This window comes from Lampetra planeri, unplaced genomic scaffold (assembly GCF_965212315.1).
Source record: "Lampetra planeri unplaced genomic scaffold, kcLamPlan1.2.h2 scaffold_175, whole genome shotgun sequence".
Taxonomy (NCBI): domain Eukaryota; kingdom Metazoa; phylum Chordata; class Hyperoartia; order Petromyzontiformes; family Petromyzontidae; genus Lampetra; species Lampetra planeri.
In genome coordinates, this window is record NW_027614486.1 from 111,418 (window position 1) to 136,563 (window position 25,146).

The 25,146-nt window shown below is 47.7% G+C and overlaps 1 long non-coding RNA gene across 2 annotated transcripts; it reads right to left on the bottom strand.

Moving 5' to 3' along the window:
• Positions 1-998: 998 nt before the first annotated feature.
• Positions 999-23,218, bottom strand: LOC144739840 (uncharacterized). 2 transcript variants are annotated; one of them, XR_013589522.1, is made up of 3 exons: positions 22,330-23,218; positions 4,598-4,659; positions 999-1,642 (listed from the first exon to the last, which is right to left on the bottom strand). It is a non-coding gene; the product is annotated as an uncharacterized LOC144739840 (long non-coding RNA). The 2 variants fall into 2 exon arrangements; XR_013589521.1 differs by having other exon boundaries at positions 22,325-23,218.
• Positions 23,219-25,146: the final 1,928 nt, after the last annotated feature.

The window sequence follows — 25,146 nt, forward strand, 5'->3', positions numbered from 1 at the left end:
ACAACCATAACCACACCACATATAAACAGAAATCTACGCTTTGATTTATACGAAGACAAGTCAAGATATTGTGTGCCGATTTGTGTCCTCTCTCTGTGTGCCGTTGTGATGTCTGTCTGCTTGTATGTCTGTCTATAGTTTTCTAGTTAGATTTTTGTTGCTATTTCTTTTATACCTGATGATGATTGCTTGTGTTGCAATCGAAACGTCGTAATATGTTATTTTAATTTATTATTTTATTTTTAGACGTGACTTAACCGAAAAGAACCAAAGAATAATTCCTGCAGTCACGAAAGCTCCTAAATTAAGATTGTGGCCAAGGTTTAGCAAATTGTTGTTTTTATTTACATAGCATAGCTATTTTTTATAGCAATTTATTGGGGGGGGGGGACATTTTGAGCATATTTGAATATTGGGGGGGGATGTGCCCCTCCATTAATAATTATAATTCCGGTCTTGGTGTCAGCACTTGAGCGACTGCATTCTGAACAAGCTGGAGTCTGACCGGCACTTTGCTCGATATCCCAACTAGGTAGACGTTGCAGTAGTCGAGTCGGGATAACACAAAGGCATAGACCGGTGTCTCCCAAGTCATCAGAAGCGATGGCAAGCGATGGGAAGCGATGGGAAGCGATGGGAAGCGATGGGAAGCGATGGGGAGCGATGGGAAGCGATGGGGAGCGATGGGGAGCGATGGGGAGCGATGGGGAGCGATGGGGAGCGATGGGAAGCGATGGGAAGCGATGGGGAGCGATGGGGAGCGATGGGAAGCGATGGGAAGCGACGGGAAGCGACGGGAAGCGATGCATTCTGGCTGTATTTCTAAGGTGGATAAAGGACATTTTGACCACCATCAATATCCTCTTGGGTTCTTTCGGTAAAGTCACGTAGGTATAAAATAAATAAAATAGATAAAAAATTAAATCTCGACGTTTCGATTGCAACACAAGCAATCGAAACGTGATTTAATTAATTTATTTAATCTATTTTATTGAGTTCATACCCACGTGACTTTACCGAAAGAACCAAAGAGTATGGATCCCTGCAGCAATGAAAACTTCAAATCTACACGATCGATAAATGTGCCTCAACGGACAATGACTGTTCAAACTGAACGCCCGAGGTTTCTGACATCCCATGTCGGATTGACATCGTTACCAGCAATCAACGAACGAGGCGAACCAAGTTCAGAAAGATGCAGAAAAAAACCACTCGAAAATACAAAAAACACTCAAGAAAACCAAAAAGAAAATCCACAAAAAACCCACTCAAGAATACAAAAAAAGAAAATCCACAAAAAACCCACTCGATAATACCAAAAAGAAAATGCACAAAAACCCACACTCGATAATACCAAAAAGAAAATCCACAAAAACCCACACTCAAGAATACCAAAAAGAAAATCCACAAACAAAAACCCACTCAAGAATTACCCAAAACGAAATGTTATCCAAGCCAAGTCGTGGAACGAGAAACGGCTCCGTTCAAATGCATTTCCGAGCGGCGTCAGAAGACGTTCAAGTCGTGAATGTGGGTCGTCGTAAAGCGGAGACCCTCACTTGCCTGCAGAACCTGCGGTTCTCCATGATGAAGCAGACTCCGTGGAAGCAGTAGTGGTCGTCGGTGTCTGGACACGGCGATTCTGTGGCGCACACACACACGTGTACACACACACACACACGTACACACACGTGTACACACACACACACACGTACACACACACACACACGTGTACACACACACACACGTGTACACACACACACGTACACACACACGTACACACACACACGTACACACACACACGTACACACACACGTACACACACACGTGTACACACACACGCGTGTACACACACACACGTGTACACACACACACGTGTACACACACACACGTGTACACACACACGCGTACACACACACGCGTACACACACACACGTACACACACACACGTGTACACACACACGCGTGTACACACACACACGTACACACACACACGTGTACACACACACACGTACACACACATACGTACACACACACACGCGTACACACACACACGTGTACACACACACACGTGTACACACACACACGTACACACACACACGTACACACACACACGCGTACACACACACGTACACACACATACACACGACCCGGATTAGGGTACCTGTAGAATTTGTTATAAAGGGGTCCTAACTAAATAAATAAACACAAATATTTAAACACAACTTTTTTTTTACTTGCACAGTAAAGTAATTCTATTTTTTCATTCGCTATACAGCCAGATAATAACGACAAATCGCTAACCTTAAACACCCAGTCGTTCATAAAAGTTGAAGGCGGTATAGTACTATAGTAATAGAGCAAGTGCCGAATGGCTGAACCGGAATTGATAGCTTGAAAGCGTTTACATTTGTAGTAGCTACTACATTTGTAGTACTACATATGTAGTAGCTACTACATTTGTATATACTACATATGTAGTAGCTACTACATTTGTAGTACTACATATGTAGTAGCTACTACTACATATGTAGTAGCTACTACATTTGTATATACTACATTTGTAGTACTACATATGTAGTGGCTACTACTACATATGTAGTAGCTACTACATTTGTATATACTACATTTGTAGTACTACATATGTAGTGGCTACTACTACATATGTAGTAGCTACTACATTTGTATATACTACATTTGTAGTACTACATATGTAGTAGCTACTACTACATATGTAGTAGCTACTACATTTGTAGTACTACATATGTAGTAGCTACTACTACATATGTAGTAGCTACTGCATTTGTATATACTACTACATAACTCCTCAGAGGTTGACTCAACTCCTCAGAGGTTGACTAAACCTCAAAAAATTGCCGAGCACACTTGTGGACACCATCAGAAGGGAGACAAAGGCGGGCAGGCTTGTTGCTGGACAACACCGCCAGCTCGTTCATAGGGCGTGCCGATCCCACCTTAATAGGTGCTCGCTAACAGCACTTGCCCCAGCAGGCCCGTGCAGGCTACACGGGGCACCTTTGGCTTTGCGAGCTGATGTTATCGAGGATTTAAACCAGTTCTGGATGCGTGCAAGCGTGTAGGTGTGTGTCTGTGTGTGTGTCTATGTGTGTGTCTATGTGTGTGTCTATGTGTGTGTCTATGTGTGTGTGTAGGTGTGCGTGTGTAGGTGTGTGTGTGTGTGTCTATGTGTGTGTGTGTGTCGATGTGTGTGTGTCTATGTGTGTGTGTGTCTATGTGTGTGTGTGTAGGGGTGTGTGTAGGTGTGTGTGTCTAGGTGTGTGTCTATGTGTAGGTGTGTGTGTGTAGGTGTGTGTGTGTCTGTGTGTGTGTCTAGGTGTGTGTGTGTCTAAGTGTGTGTGTAGGTGTGTGTGTAGGTGTGTGTGTGTCTATGTGTGTGTGTAGGTGTGTGTGTATGTGTGTACGTGTATGTGTGTACACATGTGTGTGTACCCGTGTGTGTGTACGTGTGTATGTGTGCACACGTGAGTGTGTGTGTATGTGTGTGTGTACGTGTGTGTATGTGTGTGTACGTGTATGTGTGTACACGTGTGTGTGTGTACCCGTGTGGGTGTGTGTACGCGTGTGTGTACGTGTGTGTATGTATGTGTGTACACGTGTGTGTGTGTGTGTACACGTGTGTGTGTACGTGTGTGTGTGTGTATGTATGTGTGTACACGTGTGTATGTGTGTGTGTACGTGTGTGTATGTATGTGTGTACACGTGTGTGTATGTGTGTACACGTGTGTGTGTGTACGTGTGTGTGTGTATGTATGTGTGTACACGTGTGTATGTGTGTGTGTACGTGTGTGTATGTATGTGTGTACACGTGTGTGTGTGTGTACACGTGTGTGTGTATGTATGTGTGTACACGTGTGTGTGTACGTGTGTGTGTGTGTGTGTATGTGTGTACACGTGTGTGTGTGTATGTGTGTACACGTGTGTGTGTGTACACGTGTGTGTGTGTACGTGTGTGTGTGTATGTATGTGTGTACACGTGTGTGTGTGTGTACGTGTGTGTATGTATGTGTGTACACGTGTGTACGTGTGTGTGTGTGTGTATGTATGTGTGTACACGTGTGAACGTGTGTGTGTGTGTACGTGTGTGTGTGTGTTCGTGTGTGTATGTATGTGTGTACACGTGTGTGTGTGTATGTGTGTACACGTGTGTGTATGTGTGTGTACGTGTGTGTATGTATGTATGTGTGTACACGTGTGTGTGTGTACGTGTGTGTGTATGTGTGTGTGTGTACACGTGTATGTGTGTACACGTGTATGTGTGTGTATGTGTGTGTGTATGTGTGTGTATGTGTGTTTGTACACGTGTGTGTGTGTGTACGTGTGTGTGTACACGTGTATATGTGTACACGTGTATGTGTGTGTATGTGTGTGTGTATGTATGTGTGTTTGTACACGTGTGTGTGTGTGTACACGTGTATGTGTGTACACGTGTATGTGTGTGTGTATGTGTGTGTATGTGTGTGTATGTGTGTGTATGTGTGTGTATGTGTGTGTATGTGTGTGTATGTGTGTGTATGTGTGTTTGTACACGTGTGTATGTATGTGTATGTCATCTTACCGATCATCGTGACTGCGTCTTGGGGAGCGCGTGGCCACCTCGGCTTGCAGCTTCAACTCAGCCTGCAGCAGTAGCAGCAGCAGTAGTAGCAACAGCAGCAGTAGTTGCAGCAGCAGGAGTTACAGGAATAGTAGTTTCAGGAGTGCAGTAGTAGTTGTAGCAGCAGCAGTAGCAGCAGCAGTAACAGTAACAGCAGCAGCAGTAGTAGCAGCAGCAGTAGCAGCAGCAGCAGTAGTAGCAGCAGTAGCAGCAGCAGCAGTAGCAGCAGCAGTAGCAGCAGCAGCAGTAGCAGCAGCAGTAGCAGCAGCAGCAGTAGTAGCAGCAGTAGCAGCAGCAGCAACAGTAGCAGCAGTCATTGAGAGTTGGGAATACTTTACAGCAATCGTCATTAAACCACCGCCTCCACCGACGCAGCTCAACAATAACAACTGCGATGATGATGATGATGACTTCAACTTGCAAGCGATTAGTGACGAGAGTGTGAAGGTATTTTAGCTGCGTGAGTGCGGTGGGGGGGGGGAGCGGTGGCGCAATGGTTAACGCACCGCGCTCAGAACTTGACTCAGAATTTTTTTTTTTTTGACCAGGTAAGAAGGCCCACTCAGTGCCGGATTAAGGGAGTGCGGGTTCTGTAGCATATTCTTACCTATACAGTGAAACCTTGGATTGCGAGCACCTATACAGTGAAACCTTGGATTGCGAGCATAATTCGTTCTGGAAACGTGCTCATAATCCAAAGCACTCGTATATCAAAGCGAATTTCCCCATAAGGAATAATGGAAACTCAGATGATTCGTTCCAAAACCCCAACATATTCATATAAAAATGATTAATACAAAACACTGTACCTTTATTTCGATTTAAAGCTTTCGTGACTGCAGGGATTCATCTTCTTGGTTCTTTCGGTAAAGTCACGTAGAAGGGAAGTAATAAAATAATAAAAATAAAACATAATAAAATATATTATTTTATTATGTTTTATTAATATTATTAAAAATAAAACATAATAAAATATATTATTTTATTATGTTTTATTAATAAAAAATAAAACATAATAAAATATATTATTTTATTATGTTTTATTTTTATTATTTTATTACTTCCCTTCTACGTGACGTTACCGAAAGAACCAAGAAGACTGTACCTTTATATTTTTTTTATTTAAATTTAATATAAAGTAAATCACATGTATTCATTAAATGTAATCGTGGCTGGTGTGAGGGAGACGAGAGAGAGGAGAGGAGAAGGGGGCCATTGTTGCAGTACAATTACTAAAGAACAGTCACTACACTTGGACACAAAATTAAAAAAATGCTTTAGGCACACACACGTGGTCCCAACACTACAGTAAACAGTATTGTACACTCGCACGGATGTTGACTATACGAGTGAGGCACGCCGACAGAGACCGAGCATGGGAGACGATTACCCACAATCCCGCAGCGAGAGAGAGAAGAACCATCGGCTCAGTTGTGATCACGTGACACTCGGCAGACAACGCGTATACTGTACGTACTGCTTGTATTGCAAGACATCGCTCGTTTATCAAAGTAATATTTACTTTAAAATGTTGCTCGTCTTGCAAAACACTCGCACACCAAGTTACTCGCAATCCAAGGTTTCACTGTAAAAGGCATTTTCTGTCTGTCCGTCTGCGCACGCTCGCTTGCGAAGGATTTGGCTCTCAAACCGTGGGGTTGACGTAGAAAATGTTTTGCCAGGCAGCACGCCATAAGCCCCACGGTGGGCAAGCGCTATGCCGTTTTCCCGTCCGTAAACTTTTAAGTAGTTAAATTAACAATTTAGTGTTATTTTTCTCTATTTAATTATTTTCCCCGAGCCGCTAAAGCTGCCCGGGGGTTGCCCCTAGCAACGCTCGCGCGTCATCGGTGGAGGGTGGGGGGGGGGCTTTCTCATTCCCGTTCAAAATGGAAAGTAAAATACACGCAACGCTGATGGTAAATTCATCAAAGTGTAATGTCCTCTTCTCTCCCCCCCCCCCCCACCCCAATGTGTGCACTTAATACTATAGGGTCGGTAGATACTAATATTATAGCGCTTAGATAGTATTATTGTAGCTCGGGCGGGGGGATGGTGGGGGGGGGGGGGGTAGCGGCCCAGCCCCCAGCCTGGCAATGTGTCACCTCCTCCGGCTGGGAAATCTAGGCGAGGCCGCGGGCTCTGCATGGGACTAGGCCTCACCACGGCAATGTAAAGTACAATTGTATTGAATCTTTCGCTAAGAACTCAGGTTTATTGTTTACTATTATGAAACAACTAAGTTGGCAAATATTACAATAATAATGTTTGTGTGCAGATAAGAACTCTGGTTCATTGTTTACTTTTGTGAAACAAATAAGTTGGCAGATATTACAATAATGTTTGTATGCAGAAAACTAATTTTTCATGATTAGGTTTCTAAATATTTCCTTTTTTAGCTGTGCTTTCATGACGCTGCGACGGTGTACTGCCAGTCTGTGCCGTGGCCTGCTGCCTGCTCATTAATTAACGTCAGTGCACTGCCATTCTATAATCTACACTGCTAACTTAGCTTTTGGCCATTATGAGTGTATGCCAGTCTATAATCTGTTGCCTGTGTCTTTACCTCACTCAGTGTACTACCAGCCTTTCATGTCGACTGTGTCCTGCTTTTTCAGCTGCTGCCCGTATTGCCAGCTTTTTATGTCGACTGTAGCAATGCTTATGTCATTGAGTCGGCATACTGGCAGTCTATAATCTAGACTGTCGCCTGCTTCTCACCTTACCTGTACGTACTGCTGCTCTTTAATGTTGACTTATTTCTGCTTGTTTCTTCAATGCATTTCTATTGTTTCGATCGCTCACGTCCCGCTATTTACTGATGCGTAGTTCTGCGATGCCGATTAATTTGTTATACTGCGAAATACGGTGGACTTTCTTAGCTAGAGCCCATTGCATTTCGTCTATCGTTTTGGCACATTTGTAGAGGAGTAAAATGGGGACGTGACGTCAGGTGTGCCGTTCAGTGCGATGACGTCACGTCTCCTAGGGTACTTAAGGGAGACCCCGTGACGTAAGCGGGGTCACTGTGGGAACGGGTAGAGTAAGCAGGGTGAAGAGGGAACCAGGGGTAGAGAGAGGGGATCGAGTGGTGAGTCTGGGGAGAAGCCGGTGGTAGCCGTAGAGGTGCTTCTCTCTCCGCTCGGTGGAGTCGGCAGAGTCCACGATCCGACACGAGAGAGAGAGACCGGAGCTAGCCGGCAGGGACCCGGACTCAGAGTAGGACCCCTAGCCCCTGGGAGTTGTGTACCCTGCTGTGTAGTATTGTAACAGCTTTAATAAACCCTGGCGAAAGCCCTTAATCTTACCTCCGTCTCCGAGTGTGTCCGTCGGAACTTCTCGACACATTCGTGGGAACATCACCCATTTAAATGTTGCCGTACCGCACCTTTACTTTCTACCAAAGTGTGGAGCACGCAAGGGGGTTCAATGCCCCAAATATTGTTGACCGTGCTTTGTGAGGGATACATTGTTCTTCCATACCAAGAAAACACCATCGCACGATTTCCTGACACGAACAGAGCCTACGATGCCCTACAATAACACGTTTTCCTGTCGCAAGGCCAAGATGGGTACAGCATCAAGATTCCTCCAATTACAAAGCTGCAGGACAAAGACATCCTCACAAAACTGTCTCCTCTCAAAAAAAAAAACTTATATTCCTTCGTGATCATGGACAGAGGAGGAAACCACATGTTATGGTGCGCCAACCTCTTTCACCAGGATGTTGTCGATGAGTATGCCAACACTGAGAGTGAGCGCCTTCTTTACATTCAACTGAATCCCAACCGCCTGCGTGTGGACAGTACGCTCATCTCTGGGACGCCATCAATGCTGAAGGAGATGCAAACGGTCACAATGTGGGCTGATTAGTTATTTTGCCTTCATTCTTCACAGCCCGTTGAGGCAACTTCTGGATTTCGTCTTTTATTCGACTATATCTTACAGTTTACTCCATGCTGCTGATAGGCAACGTGAGAGGGACAGATAGAGAGAGAGAGAGACGCACTGCCACGTGGCAACTCGGAGCCCCGCTCCCGCGTGGCCTCCCCCCTCTGTTCGTTCCCGTTCTGACCACGTGTCGTTGGTCTCCACCCCGATTTAATACCCGGGTCACGTGGTACGTTTCCGCCAATCCTCGTTAGCCTCGCATGGAATGTTCCAGGCTCCCTCGTCAGCTTCCATGACCACGCCCCTGACTCGTCTCCCCATTGGCTGAGGCCAAAGCCAGCAGAACCAATCCTTACAGCTGTCACCTTTCCATCACGTCAGGGCCATGCCCCCAGGCTTCCCCCCATTGGCTGTAAACCAGGACCGGCAGAGCCAATCACCATGACGAGTTGTGATACGTCAGTGAGCCGGATATATCCTCTTATTACATCAGCATGAGAAGGCTCAGGATGCCATGACGTGCATCAGCCAATATGCCCACGACCCATCTCTTCATCACCTTCACTTACTCTTTGGTTCTTTCGGTAAAGTCACGTAGGTAGAAAAATACAATTAAACTAAAATTAATACATCACGACGTTTCGATCGCAACACAAGCGGTCGTCCTCAGGCAGAAAAAATAATCCAGTCGTAGAACTGCTGAACCAGTGAGAGAGCTGTTACAACAAGGTTATAAACACAATTGGAACCTCATTTGCCAGTAAAAAAATTACAATTGTTGTTTTTACCCTTCTATCTGGCAACAAAACTGACACTTTTTTTTACAAGGAGTCATGTTTGCATAGACCACAAAACCTGCAGCCATAATGCAAACAAAAAACATAACTCTGATAATGTATGCATGTTTTACTGGCAAATGAGGTTCCAATGGTGTAAATGCTTGCCCCGAGCTCTCATACTCTGATGGTGCATTGTCTTTGAGTTGTGCGCCTTTTGGCGTCATCTGGTCCAACCCATGTGAGACTAGGCTCTAAGGAAAGCTGTCTCGGGTGTGGACCAATCAACTTCAAGGACAGTGCATATCATTATCAGAGTCGTGTTTTTTGTTTGCATTATGGCTGCAGGTATTGTGGTCTATGCAAACATGACTCCTCGTAAAAAAGGTGTCAGTTTTGTTGCCAGATAGAAGGGTACAAAACAATTATCAAGGTTATATATGTGGCGGAGATCCAGGTTTACCCTTATCCAAACCAAAAGCCACCAGACAGACATGACATCTTAGCGAGGGTCTTAAAACTCAAAGTTGATGACCTCATGATGCTGATTTGCGACCAACGAAGGCGGCGTCTTTGGATAGACAAGCGGTAGCTTGCACAAACATTGGGTGGCAAAAAAACGTCTTTTTCCTCATGCTCACATTTCGCTATGGATGAGGGAAACAATCCATGCAAGTCACATTGACACATTTATCAGTGCTGAGTTACCTCACCCCCATCAAGACCCTGCCCATTTGTTTTGTGTGGTCTGCAACCAATTGGTCTATGGCCCATGTGGCCAGTTCTATCCAAATGCGCCATGTATGCAAGACCACAGGTGTACCTAGAGGTATCCACGGAACTACTTGAGAGACACTCAGTCGGCCCATGATGGCTCTCCTCTATATCGTCACAGAAATACTGAGCATGGTGGATTTCAACCAACGCTCAGAACTGCCACTAACTCGCTAATTAAGGTTCACAACCGGTGGATCTTTCCCTACTGCCCTCTTCTGTGCAAGATATTCCAGGACCACTTTAATGTGAAATTCTGCTATTCTAAAAAAGAGCCATCAAATATGTTTGCCAATACATCAACAAAGGCTCTGACATGGTTGTCTTTGCCTTACAAAACAGAGGGGCAAAGTGTGCATGAGCTCAAACTTTTTTCCCAAGGAACATACATCAACAACAATGAGGACATTTGCTGAATTCTTGGCTTACCCATCCATGACCGCCCCCCCCCCCAGTCGTCAATTTGGCACTTCACCTCCAAAATGGTCAACGCATCTACGTCACCAAAGGAAATGCCCAACAACAGGCCCTGGCTCCACAAGATACCACCCTTGTGGCGTTCTTTGTTTTGTGCCCAAGTGACCCATTTGCTGCCAACCTGCTCTACCATTAAGTTCCCTCCTACTATACATGGACTGCTAAAAAAAAATGCAAGCGACGTGCTGCTGACGGTGAATCGGATGCCTTAGGACGAGTCTACACAGTTCATCCCAACAATCGGCAGTCCTACTTTCTCCCAATGCTTCTTCGTGTTGCCAAAGGGCACAAATCTTTCCAAGACCTCTGAACAGTGGAAGGAGTTGTCTGTCAAATATACATGGAAGCTTGCAATCTTCGTGCAATTCTTGCGCATGATCACCATCTTCATGAAGCTTCTGTTGGTCAGTCCCCTTTCTAACTGACGTTGCTCTTCTGCATAAATATTCAAGTTTGCAGCCCATCTAACCCCACGGGACAAAGAGGGCGTGAGTGAGGACATCCCTCCACGGAGCTCAATGACAAAATACAAACCTCGACTTCAACTTTTCTGATGTCATCTTCAAACAGGCCCTCATCCTCCATTGGTGGTAAATACCTCACGTCTATGGGACTACCAATACCCTACAGGGAGAACCTGCATGCCCTTGCTCAAGAGATCGTACGTCAAATATGCTATTATGCTTTACAGCTTCTTAAATGTATTTAGGAAAATTATCCAAAGCTGATGGACGCACAAATAGAAGCCTACACGAAAATCTTGGAAGACATTGAGACTACAAAAATCGAGTCTTTGTTTTCCTTGATGCACCTGCCAGTACTGGGAAGACCTTTGTGTTTCAAACTGCCCCTCGCTAAGGCTCGCCAGAGAGAGACAATTGCTCTAGCTGTGGCATTATCGGGGATTGCTGTGTAAGTCGATGTGTGTGTGTGTGAGTCGATGTGTGTGTGTGTTTGAGTCCATATGTGTGTGCGTTTAGGTCCATGTGTGTGTGTAAGTCGATGTGTGTTTGTGTCTTTTTAGCCCGGGCAACGCCAGATGTCTGTGTGTGTACGTCGATGTGTGTGTAAGTCCAAGTGTGCGTGTCAGTCGCTGTATGTGTGTGTTAGTCGATGTGAGTGTGTGTTAGTCGATGTGTGTGCATGGCTCCATGTGAGTGTGTAAGTCACTGTGTTTGTGTCTGTGTGTCAGTCGATGTGTGTGTGTACATCGATGTGTATGTGTGTGTGAGTCCATATGTGTGTGTGTTAGTCCAAATGTGTGTGTAAGTCCATATGTGTGTGTAAGTCAATGTGTGTGTGTGAGTCGATATGTGTGTGTAACTCCATGTGTGTGTATCTAAAGTCGATGTCTTTATGTGTGTGGGTCAATGTCTGTGTGTGTAGGTCGATGTGTGTGTCTGTCTTTTTTGCATCGGGCAACACCGGCTACTTATGTTATAAAGGGGCCCTGCACAAAAAAAAAATCACGTCAATATTTAAGCACAATTTATTTAACTTGCATAGCGAATCTTGATTTTAAGCTTTCGTGACTGCAGGAATCCATACTCGTTGGTTCTTTCGGTAAAGTCACGTAGGTATGAAATAAAAGAGATCACGACGTTTCGATCGCAACACAAGCGGTCATCCTCAGGCGGAAATAATACAATCCAGCAGTGTAACTGCTGAACCAGCGAGAGAGAGCAGCTACAACAATATGTGTGACGATGGGCAAGCAAGCGGGGTCTGAGCTGGAAATGAATTCCATCCACGGACCCAAGCACGTCAGTTGTGTTCATGGGGGAGATTAGGGAGAGAGAGATTAGGGAGAGAGAGATTAGCATGAATGAGCTTCCGTCACCGCATAAGAGTATCATGCGCACAACAGCAGTGTTAATGAGAGATTAGCACTATGAGAGTGCAATCCACAGGGCACGTGAGCCTGATTGCACCTTTGCATAGCAAAGTAGTTGTATTTTTTAATTAGCTATACAGCCAAATAATACGACAAATCGCTAACTTTAAACACCCAGCCGTTCGTAAAAGTCGAAGGCGGTATAGTACTGTAGTAATTGAGCAAGTGCAGAATCACTGAACTGGAATTGATGGCTTGAAAGCATTTAGCGCGGGGCCCTTGAGAAGTGCGGAGCCATGTGTAGTGGCTACTACATATGTAGTAGCTATGCAGTAGCTGCTACATATGTACAGTGAGGGAAAAAGTATTTGATCCCCTGCTGATTTTGTACGTTTGCCCACTGACAAAGAAATGATCAGTCTATTATTTTAATGGTAGGTTTACTTGAACAGTGAGAGACAGAATAACAACAACAAAATCCAGAAAAACGCGTGTCAAAATTGTATAAATTGATTTGAATTTTAATGAGGGAAATAAGTATTTGACCCCCTCTGCAAAATATGACTTAGTACTTGGTGGCAAAACCCTTGTTGGCAATCACAGAGGTCAGACGTTTCTTGTAGGTGGCCACCAGGTTTGCACACATCTCAGGAGGGATTTTGTCCCACTCCTCTTTGCAGATCTTCTCCAAGTCATTAAGGTTTCGAGGCTGACGTTTGGCAACTCAAACCTTCAACTCCCTCCACAGATTTTCTATGGGATTAAGGTCTGGAGACTGGCTAGGCCACTCCAGGATCGAAATGTGCTTCTTCTTGAGCCACTTCTTTGTTGCCTTGGCCGTGTGTTTTGGGTCATTGTCATGCTGGAATACCCATCAACGACCCATTTTCAATGCCCTGGCTGAGGGAAGGAGGTTCTCACCCAAGATTTGACGGTACATGGCCCCGTCCATCGTCCCTTTGATGCGGTGAAGTTGTCCTGTCCTCTTAGCAGAAAAACACCCCCAAAGGATAATGTTTCCACCTCCATGTTTGACGGTGGGGATGGTGTTCTTGGGGTCATAGGCAGAATTCCTCCTCTAAACACGGCGAGTTGAGTTGATGCCAAAGAGCTTCATTTTGGTCTCATCTGACCACAACACTTTCACCCAGTTGTCCTCTGAATCATTCAGATGTTCATTGGCAAACTTCAGACGGGCGACCCAAAAAAACGGCCCCGTGTACACTTTATGTGATATCTCCTTTATTTATTCACCGATTGCCCTTATTTTACAGGACATGGCAGAATCAACGACCGTGAGTACACCAAGACCCCAGTGGGAGCTGGGACAAAGAATACACTGTGTTAAATTTTACTACAAGACAGGCTCGTTTAAGAAAGCCCAGGACAGTTTCATGCGTCAGTTCGAATGTGAAAAGGCTCCATCCAAAAGCAGAATTCAGAACTGGGTGGCCCACTTCGAGAAGTATGGGACCGTGGAGAACATCAACGCTGCCAGTGAGAACCGTCCAAGCCACTCGGGACGTCCCAAGAAGCGAACAGCCGAGCTGGTCGAAAGTGTGAGAGAGTCTCTCCAGCAGAGTCCGAAACGCTCTGTGCGTAAGCGAAGTCAGTCCCTCGGTATGTCCCGTGAGACTTGCAGGAGAGTGCTGGTGAACGATATCAGGGCTTACCCATACAAAATACAGACGCTGCAGACCCTTACAGCCTCAGACAAGAAGCAGAGGAGCGCTATGGCAGTCAAGATGCTCGAGAAGATCGAGGAGACACCAAGTTCCCATAACCTCCTTTGGACCTCAGATGAAGCCCACTTTCATCTTGACGGAAAGGCGAACTCCAAGACAAATGTCTTCTGGGGGTCCTCCAGACCCAATGAAGTAGCCACCAAGCCCTTGCACTCTCCTAAGTGCACGGTGTGGGCTGCAATCTCGGCCAGAGGCATCATCGGACCAATCTTCATCGAAGAATCTGGCGCAGCAGTGACAGTCACCAAGGAGCGGTATGTGGAGGTCCTCAAATCCTTCAAGAGTGAGCTCCAGACCCTCTACCCGTCGCTCATGAGCAAGTTCTGGTTCCAGCAAGACGGAGCAAGTTCTCACATCTCAAACCTGTCCCGAGATTGGCTGAAAGAGAACTTCGGAGGCCGAGTGATCAGTCTCAAGACTGATTTTGAGTGGGCACCCCATAGCCCGGACCTAAGCCCCCCAGATTTTTTTCTTTGGGGATATCTTAAGGACAGAGTCTACACAGGGAAACCCAGAACCATCACGGAACTCAAGGAAACCATCAGGGAGGAGATGAGAGCCATTACCAATTTAGTCTGTAAGAACGTCATGGACAACTTCGTGCTGCGCCTCAAGAAATGCACGGAGCTAAATGGAGGCCATCTAGAACACATGCTGTAGAACGGAGAAAAAAAGGCCAAAGACCCTAGTGTTTTGATTTGATGTTTCGAATATAATAAACTAGTTATGACCAAAGTTTCATTTCGTTGGGACAAAACACTAAGAAACGGGGCCTAATTAGAGTTGGGGCCCGTTTTTTTTGGGTCACCCTGTATATGTGCTTTCTTGAGCAGGGGGACCTTGCGGGCGCTGCATGATTTCTGTCCTTCACGGTGTAGTGTGTTACCAACTGTTTTCTTGGTGACTATGGTCCCAGCTGCTTTGAGATCATTGACAAGATCCTCCCGTGTAGTTCTGGGCTGATTCCTCACCGTTCTCATGATCATTGCAACTCCACGAGGTGAGATCTTGCATGGAGCCCCAGGCCGAGGGAGATTGACAGTTCTTTGTGTTTCTTCCATTTGCGAATAATCGCACCAACTGTTGTCACCTTCTCACCAAGCTGCTTGGCGATGGTCTTGTAGCCCATTCCAGCCTTGTGTAGGTCTACAATCTTGTCCTTGACATCCTTGGAGAGTTTTTTGGTCTTTGCCATGGTAGAGAGTTTGGAATCTGATTGATTGATTTCTTCTGTGAACAGGTGTATTTTATACAGGTAACAAAGCACTCCCTTTAAGAGTGTGCTCCTAATCTCACCTCGTTACCTATATAAAAGACACCTGGGAGCCAGAAATCTTTCTGATTGAGAGGGGGTCAAATACTTATTTCCCTCATTAAAATGCGAATCAATTTATAACATCTTTGACATGCGTTTTTCTGGATTTTTGTTGTTGTTATTCTGTCTCTCACTGTTCAAATAAACCTACCATTAAAATTATAGACTGATCATTTCTTTGTCAGTGGGCAAACGTACAAAATCAGCAGGGGATCAAAACGTTTTTTCCCTCACTGTACATGATGGCAATCACCGTCACACCTCCACCCACTCCTCAAGATCCTCCTGAAACGAAACCTGAGACTCAGCGAAGCCTTCCCTAGCTGGGCGATCGACTGTAACAACAACAACACTCATCACGTCATTGTTGTTGTTGACGTTGTCCACGTAAACTACGGAGCGACAAGTGAATGGCGTGTAAATGTTGTGGATTTACTCTCGAACACACAACCGGTTAGCGCTGTACTAGTAAAGAATTGGCCATGTTCTGTATACGTGACGCAAACCTCACTAATTGGCTCTGTCGGGTGGTGGCGGGTTTAACGACACCACATTTATATATTCACGCGAACTAACGCCCCCAAAAAACCCCTGTGCTACGGATGATGTTGGTCGCGCAAGCCCTCAACAGAAGGGCTATCTTTCGATGTAAAGCTTTCGTGACTGCAGGGATTCATCTTCTTGGTTCTTTCGGTAAAGTCACATAGAAGGGAAATAATAAAATAATAAAAATAAAACATAATGAAATAATACAATTCTCACGACATTTGGCCACAACGCAAGCAGCTGTCCTCAGGTGAAGAACAGGTCTGTCGGGAAGACAGCGTCTGAATGAAACACCCCAGGCTTGGAGCGTATATTTAAGCTGGGTTGGAGGGGGAAGAGCGCCTTGACAAGGTGCTCTTCCCCCTCCAACCCAGCTTGACGATTGTTTTATGATGCATGTTGGAAGCAATTCATGTTGTTTTCATTCTCATCCTTGCATTACGTGGTAATGCTCCATCACATGTTTTAAATCTATTTACACAGTGAATATTGAACTGGAACTTAATCACAAATCAAATCGCAAAATCTGTCAGAAAAATCGCAATGAGATATTTCCCCCAAATCGTTCAGCCCTAGTGGCCAGCACCACGCCCGGCCGCCTTTGTCTCCCCGTCGAACGGACATCAACGACGGTCACTTCCATCGCCGCGCTCTCAGATGCGCTTCTGCGGCCCGTCTGGAACGTTCTTCCTTCCGAGATTAGGGAGCCACTGTGGAGCTTTGCTGCACTTTGAAATCATCATCATCATCGAGATTTACAACCTCGTTTCTTTAGAGAAAAAAAGTTGTGTTTAGTTTATTGCCCTTCTCCCACTCCTGTGATTAGCACGGTTAGCTACGTACGGTGCGAAAGAAGTTCAACATACACCCATCCCATAGCCTAACACTGCCCATAGACTCAACACTGCCCATAGACTCAACACTGCCCATAGACTCAACACTGCCCATAGACTAGACTCAACACTGCCCATAGACTCAACACTGCCCATAGACTCAACACTGCCCATAGACTCAACACTGCCCATAGACTCAACACTGCCCATAGACTCAACACTGCCCATAGACTCAACACTGCCCATAGACTCAACACTGCCCATAGACTCAACACTGCCCATAGACTAACACTACCCATATACTCAACATTGCCCATAGCCTAACACTGCCCATAGGCTCAACACTGCCCATAGACTAACACTGCCCATAGAATCAACACTGCCCATAGACTCAACACTGCCCATAGACTCAACACTGCCCATAGACTCAACACTGCCCATAGACTCAACACTGCCCATAGACTCAACACTGCCCATAGACTCAACACTGCCCATAGACTCAACACTGCCCATAGACTAACACTACCCATATACTCAACATTGCCCATAGCCTAACACTGCCCATAGACTCAACACTGCCCATAGACTAACACTGCCCATAGACTCAACACTGCCCATAGACTCAACACTGCCCATAGACTCAACACTGCCCATAGACTCAACACTGCCCATAGACTCAACACTGCCCATAGACTAACACTGCCCATAGACTCAACACTACCCATATACTCAACATTGCCCATAGCCTAATACTGCCCATAGACTCAACACTGCCCATAGACTAACACTACCCATATACTCAACATTGCCCATAGCCTAATACTGCCCATAGACTAACACTGCCCATAGACTAACACTACCCATATACTCAACATTGCCCATAGCCTAATACTGCCCATAGACTCAACACTGCCCATAGACTAACACTGCCCATAGAATCAACACTGCCCATAGACTCAACACTGCCCATAGACTCAACACTACCCATAGACTAACACTACCCATAGACTCACACTGCCCATAGACTAACACTGCCCATAGACTCACACTGCCCATAGACTAACACTGCCCATAGACTCAATACTGCCCATAGACTCACACTGCCCATAGACTCAACACTACCCTTAGACTCAACACTGCCCATAGACTAAAACTGCCCATAGACTCAACACTGCCCATAGACTCACACTGCCCATAGACTAACACTGCCCATAGACTCACACTGCCGATAGACTAACACTGCCCATAGACTAACACTGCCCATAGACTAACACTGCCCATAGACTCACACTGCCCATAGACTAACACTACCCATAGACTAACACTGCCCATAGACTCACACTGCCCATAGACTCAACACTACCCTTAGACTCAACACTGCCCATAGACTCAACACTACCCATAGACTAACACTACCCATAGACTCACACTGCCCATAGACTAACACTGCCCATAGACTCAATACTACCCATAGACTCACACTACCCATAGACTCACACTGCCCATAGACTAACACTGCCCATAGACTCAACACTACCCATAGACTCACACTACCCATAGACTCAACACTACCCATAGACTCAACACTGCCAATATAGACTCACACTGCCCATAGACTCAACACTACCCATAGACTCAACACTGCCCATAGACTAACACTACCCATAGACTAACACTACCCATAGACTAACACTACCCATAGACTCACACTGCCCATAGACTAACACTGCCCATAGACTCAATACTACCCATAGACTCACACTACCCATAGACTCACACTGCCCATAGACTAACACTGCCCATAGACTCAACACTACCCATAGACTCACACTACCCATAGACTCAACACTACCCATAGACTCAACACTGCCCATAGACTCACACTGCCCATAGACTCAACACTACCCATAGACTCAACACTGCCCATAGACTAACACTACCCATAGACTAACACTACCCATAGACTCAACACTACCCATATACTCAACACTGCCCATAGACTAACACTACCCATAGACTCACACTGCCCATAGGCTCAACACTGCCCATAGACTAACACTACCGATAGACTCAGCACTACCCATAGACTCAACACTGCCCATAGACTCAACACTGCCCATAGACTAACACTGACCAAAGACTCAACACTGACCACAGACTCAACACTACCCATAGACTAACACTGACCACAGACTCAACACTGCCCATAGACTCAACACTGTCCATAGACTTAACACTGCCCATAGACTCAACACTACCCATAGACTCAACAGTACCCATGGACTCAACACTACCCATAGACTAACACTGCCCATAGACTCAACACTACCCATAGACTCAACACTACCCATAGACTCAGCACTGCCCATAGACTCAACACTGCCTATAGACTCAACACTGCCCATAGACTATCACTGCCAAAAGACTAACACTGCCCATAGACTTACACGACCCATAGACTCACACTACCCATAGACTCAACACTGCCCATCGACTCAACACTACCCATAGACTCAACACTGCTCATAAACTCAACACTACCCATAGACTCAACACTACCCATAGACTCAACACTGCCCATAGACTCAACACTGCCCATAGACTCAGCACTGCCCATAGACTCAACACTGCCCATAGACTCAACACTGCCCATAGACTCAACACTGCCCATAGACTCAACACTGCCCATAGACTCAACACTGCCCATCGACTCAACACTGCCCATAGACTCAACACTGCCCATAGACTCAACACTGCCCATCGACTCAACACTGCCCATAGACTCAACACTGCCCATCGACTCAACACTGCCCATAGACTCAACACTGCCCATAGACTCACACTGCCCATAGACTCAACACTGCCCATAGACTCAACACTGCCCATAGACTAAACACTACCCATAGACTCAACACTGCCCATAGACTCAACACTGCCCATAGACTCAACACTGCCCATAGACTCAACACTACCCATAGACTCAACACTGCCCATCGACTCAACACTGCCCATAGACTCAACACTGCCCATCGACTCAACACTGCCCATAGACTCACACTACCCATAGACTCAACACTGCCCATCGACTCAACACTACCCATAGACTCAACACTGCTCATAAACTCAACACTACCCATAGACTCAACACTACCCATAGACTCAACACTGCCCATAGACTCAACACTGCCCATAGACTCAGCACTGCCCATAGACTCAACACTGCCCATAGACTCAACACTGCCCATAGACTCAACACTGCCCATAGACTCAACACTGCCCATAGACTCAACACTGCCCATCGACTCAACACTGCCCATAGACTCAACACTGCCCATAGACTCAACACTGCCCATCGACTCAACACTGCCCATAGACTCAACACTGCCCATAGACTCACACTGCCCATAGACTCAACACTGCCCATAGACTCAACACTGCCCATAGACTAAACACTACCCATAGACTCAACACTGCCCATAGACTCAACACTGCCCATAGACTCAACACTGCCCATAGACTCAACACTACCCATAGACTCAACACTGCCCATCGACTCAACACTGCCCATAGACTCAACACTGCCCATCGACTCAACACTGCCCATAGACTCAACACTGCCCATAGACTCAACACTGCCCATCGACTCAACACTGCCCATAGACTCAACACTGCCCATAGACTCACACTGCCCATAGACTCAACACTGCCCATAGACTCCACACTGCCCATAGACTAAACACTACCCATAGACTCAACAGTGCCCATAGACTCAACACTACCCATAGACTCAACACTACCTATAGACTCAACAGTACCCATGGATTCAACACTGCCCATAGACTCAACACTGCCCATAGACTCAACACTGTCCATAGACTCAACACTGCCCATAGACTCAACACTGTCCATAGACTCAACACTACCCATAGACACAACACTGCCCATAGACTCAACACTACCCATAGACACAACACTGCCCATAGACTCAACACTGCGCATAGACTCAACACTGTCCATAGACTCAACACTGCCCATAGACTCAACACTACCCATAGACTCAACACTGCCCATAGACTCAACACTACCCATAGACACAACACTGCCCATAGACTCAACACTGCCCATAGACTCAACACTGTCCATAGACTCAACACTGCCCATAGACACAACACTACCCATAGACTCAGCACTGCCCATAGACTCAACACTGCCCATAGACTAACACTGCCATTACCTCAACACTACCCATAGACTCAGCACTGCCCATAGACTCAATACTGCCCATAGACTAACACTGCCATTACCTCAACACTACCCATAGACTCAGCACTGCCCATAGACTCAGCACTGCCCATAGACTCAACACTGCCCATAGACTCAACACTGCCCATAGACTCAACACTGCCCATAGACTCAACACTGCCCATAGACTAACACTACCCATAGACTCAACACTACCCATAGACTCAACACTACCCATAGACACAACACTGCCCATAGACTCAACACTGCCCATAGACTCAACACTGCCCATAGACACAACACTACCCATAGACTCAGCACTGCCCATAGACTCAACACTGCCATTACCTCAACACTACCCATAGACTCAACACTGCCCATAGACTCAACACTGTCCATAGACTCAACACTGTCCATAGACTCAACACTGCCCGTAGACTCAACACTGTCCATAGACTCAACACTGTCCATAGACTCAACACTACCCATAGACTCAACACTACCTATAGACTCAACAGTACCCATAGACTCAACACTGCCCATAGACTCAACACTACCCATAGACTCAACACTGCTCATAGACGCAACACTGCCCAGAGACTCAACACTGCCCATAGACTCAACACTGCCTATAGACTCAACACTGCCCATAGACTCAACACTGCCCATAGACTCAACACTACCCATAGACTCAACACTGCCCATAGACTCAACACTACCCATAGACTCAACACTGCCCATAGACTAACACTTCACATAGACTCAACACTACCCATAGACTCAACACTGCCCATAGACTCAACACTACCCATAGACTCAACACTGCCCATAGACTCAACACTGCCCATAGACTCAACACTACCCATAGACTCAACACTGCCCATAGACTCAACACTACCCATAGACTCAACACTGCCCATAGACTCAACACTGCCAATAGACTCAACACTGCCCATAGACTCAACACCACCCATAGACTCAACACTGCCCATAGACTCAACACTGCCCATAGACTCAACACTGCCCATAGACTCAACGCTGCCCATAGACTCAACACTGCCCATAGACTCAACACTACCCATAGACTCAACACTGCCCATAGACTAACACTTCACATAGACTCAACACTGCCCATAGACTCAACACTGCCCATAGACTCAACACTGCCCATAGACTCAACACTGCCCACAGACTCAACACTGCACCTCGGATTAGCACGGCTGGCTACGTACGGTGCGAACGAAGTTCAACATACATCACCTGCAGCTGAGAGCGGTGACATCGCTGCCGTCCTTCGTTCAGCAGCAGCAGCAGCGTCGCTCGCCTCCCTCCCCTCCCCTCAACGCCGCCTCCTCTGTCTGGACTGGCCGCTGGGAGGTGGTCACCACCACTACTCGTGGTGGTGGTTGTGGTGGTAGTAGTGGTTGTTGGTGGTGGTGGTGGTAGTAGTGGTTGGTGGTCGTAGTAGTAGTAGTGGTTGGTGGTGGTTGTGGTGGTAGTAGTGGTGGTTGGTGGTTGTAGTAGTGGTGGTTGGTAGTGGTTGTGATGGTAGTGGTGGTAGTGGTTGTGGTGGTAGTAGTGGTGGTGGTGGTGGTAGTGATGTAGTAGTGGTTGGTAGTGGTTATGATGGTAGTAGTGGTGGTGGTGGTAGTGGTTGTGACCTAGTAGTGGTGGTTGTGGTGATAGTGATGGTAGTAGTGATGGTTGTGGTGGTTGTGGTGGTAGTGGTGGTGGTTGTGGTGGTGGCTGTGATCGTTGTAGTGATGGTTGTGGTGGTTGTGGTGGTAGTGGTGGTGCTTGTGGTTGTTATCACCACGGACAGAGAGCGAGCGAGTTGACACCTCGTGTCGTGAGCAGGCGGAGTGGAGTGTCGCCCCACGCACGCGACAAAGACAAAGCTCCCCCGGGTAGCCTCAACAGAATGTAAAGAGCAGCCTTCGTCTCCCCTAGTGGCGATTGTTTACACGTCGCGAGGGATACCCAATTTGAGGCCGAGTCGACCTAGAGGACTCCCAGGTAACTCGCTAGTAGATCCCCAAGGACCAGGTCCTGGCCTTTTGTCGACTTTGTCTTTTTTTACTGTTGGGGTCAAGCGCCGTGAAGCGAACAGGGCTCCGTGAATCCAGCACCGGCACAGCGAGAGGGTGGGTGGGTGGGCAACCCCCACCACCACCCACCCACCACCACCCACCCACCCCCACCACCACCCCCATCACCTCCACCACCACCACCTCCACCACCCCCACCACCACCACCCCCACCACCCCCATCACCTCCACCACCCCCATCACCTCCACCACCACCACCACCTCCACTACCCCCACCACCACCACCCCCCACCACCTCCACCACCACCCCCACCACCCCCATCACCTCCACCACCTCCACCACCACCACCACCACCTCCACCACCACCCCCACCACCACCACCTCCACCACCACCCCCACCACCACCCCCACCACCACCACCCCCACCCCCACCACCCCCACCACCACCACCCCCACCCCCACCACTCCCACCACCCCCACCCCCACCACCCCCACCACCCCCACCACCACCACCCCCACCACCACCACCCCCACCACCCCCACCACCACCCCCACCACCACCACCCCCACCACCACCACCCCCACCACCACCACCCCCACCACCACCACGACTGCTGCGTAGTCGCGAGTGACGCACGCGCCTTGCTACCGTGAAGGTCACAAACACAGACGAGATGGCTCCGCCTCACACCCCTCCTCCCCCTCCTCCCCCTCCCCCACCTCCCCCCCCACCTCCCCCCCACCTCCCCCCCCACCCCTACCCCACCCCCCTCCTCCCCCTCCCCCACCTCCCTCCCACCCCTACCTCCCCCCACCTCCCCCCTCCTTCACCGACCTCCCCAACTCAAAACCCGCGCCTGCGCCTGGAGCCAATATTTGGCTAAATTCGTATCCACTGCGGGGTGTCTCTGTGCGCGCGTGTTTTATAGTTTAGAAAATTACCCAAGAGATGTTTTACGGATTTTCTTTTTTCTTCTATTCGAAGCCCGCAGGCCCATTCGCCACGTGAGCGACCAGCCAGTGGGCCAGACAGCTTTGGGAGACAAAGGCGGCCGGGAGTTGTGTGGAGCACACCGCCGCCAACTTTAGGTGCACTGGGGAGGGGAGGTGGATCTTTGTCCTTTGTTCTTATTGAAATATTCCGGGGGTGAACCACTTTGCCTGTGCCAAGGTAAGTGATTCGCACGCTCGAGTGTGTGTACGGCGCGAAAGAAGTTCAACACACTGGACTGACGTAGACACGCACAAGCAAAGATCACGATCCCTCCCCCCCCGTATCGCCTGACCTAGACTGTAGGCGCAAGTGCTGTTAGCAAGCGCTCAGTAAAACCCGCACGGCACACGAGGGCATGGCGTGGCCAGCACCACACCCGGCCGCCTTTGTCTCCCCAGTGGCGGTTGTTTACTTCGCGTGGGACACGTAACCCACGTGCGCACACACACGCACACACACACGCACACACATACACACACACGCACACACACGCACACACACACACGCACACACACACATACACACGCGCGCACACACACACACGCACGCACACACGCACACACGCACACACACACACGCGCACACACACACACGCACGCACGCACACACACACATACACACGCGCGCACACACACACGCACACACACACACATGCACACGCGCGCACACACACACGCAGACGCACGCACACACACACGCACACACACACGCACACACACACACGCACACATACACACACACGCGCGCACACACACACGCACACACACACACACGCGCACACACATACACGCACACACGCACACACACACCCACACATACACACACACACGCACAAACGCACACACACAAAACAACAACCAACAACCGCCATTCGCCACTAAGTGGCGGTGACGTCACCGCGACGCTTGTGCCAGGCCAAGTGCACCTTGAGGCCACGTGAAGTGTCGAACGCCCGCTGGCAGGAGGTCACGGGGCAGACCCAGCAGGTGCCACGGGTCGACTGACCGAGATGACCGAGATGACTGGCACATACA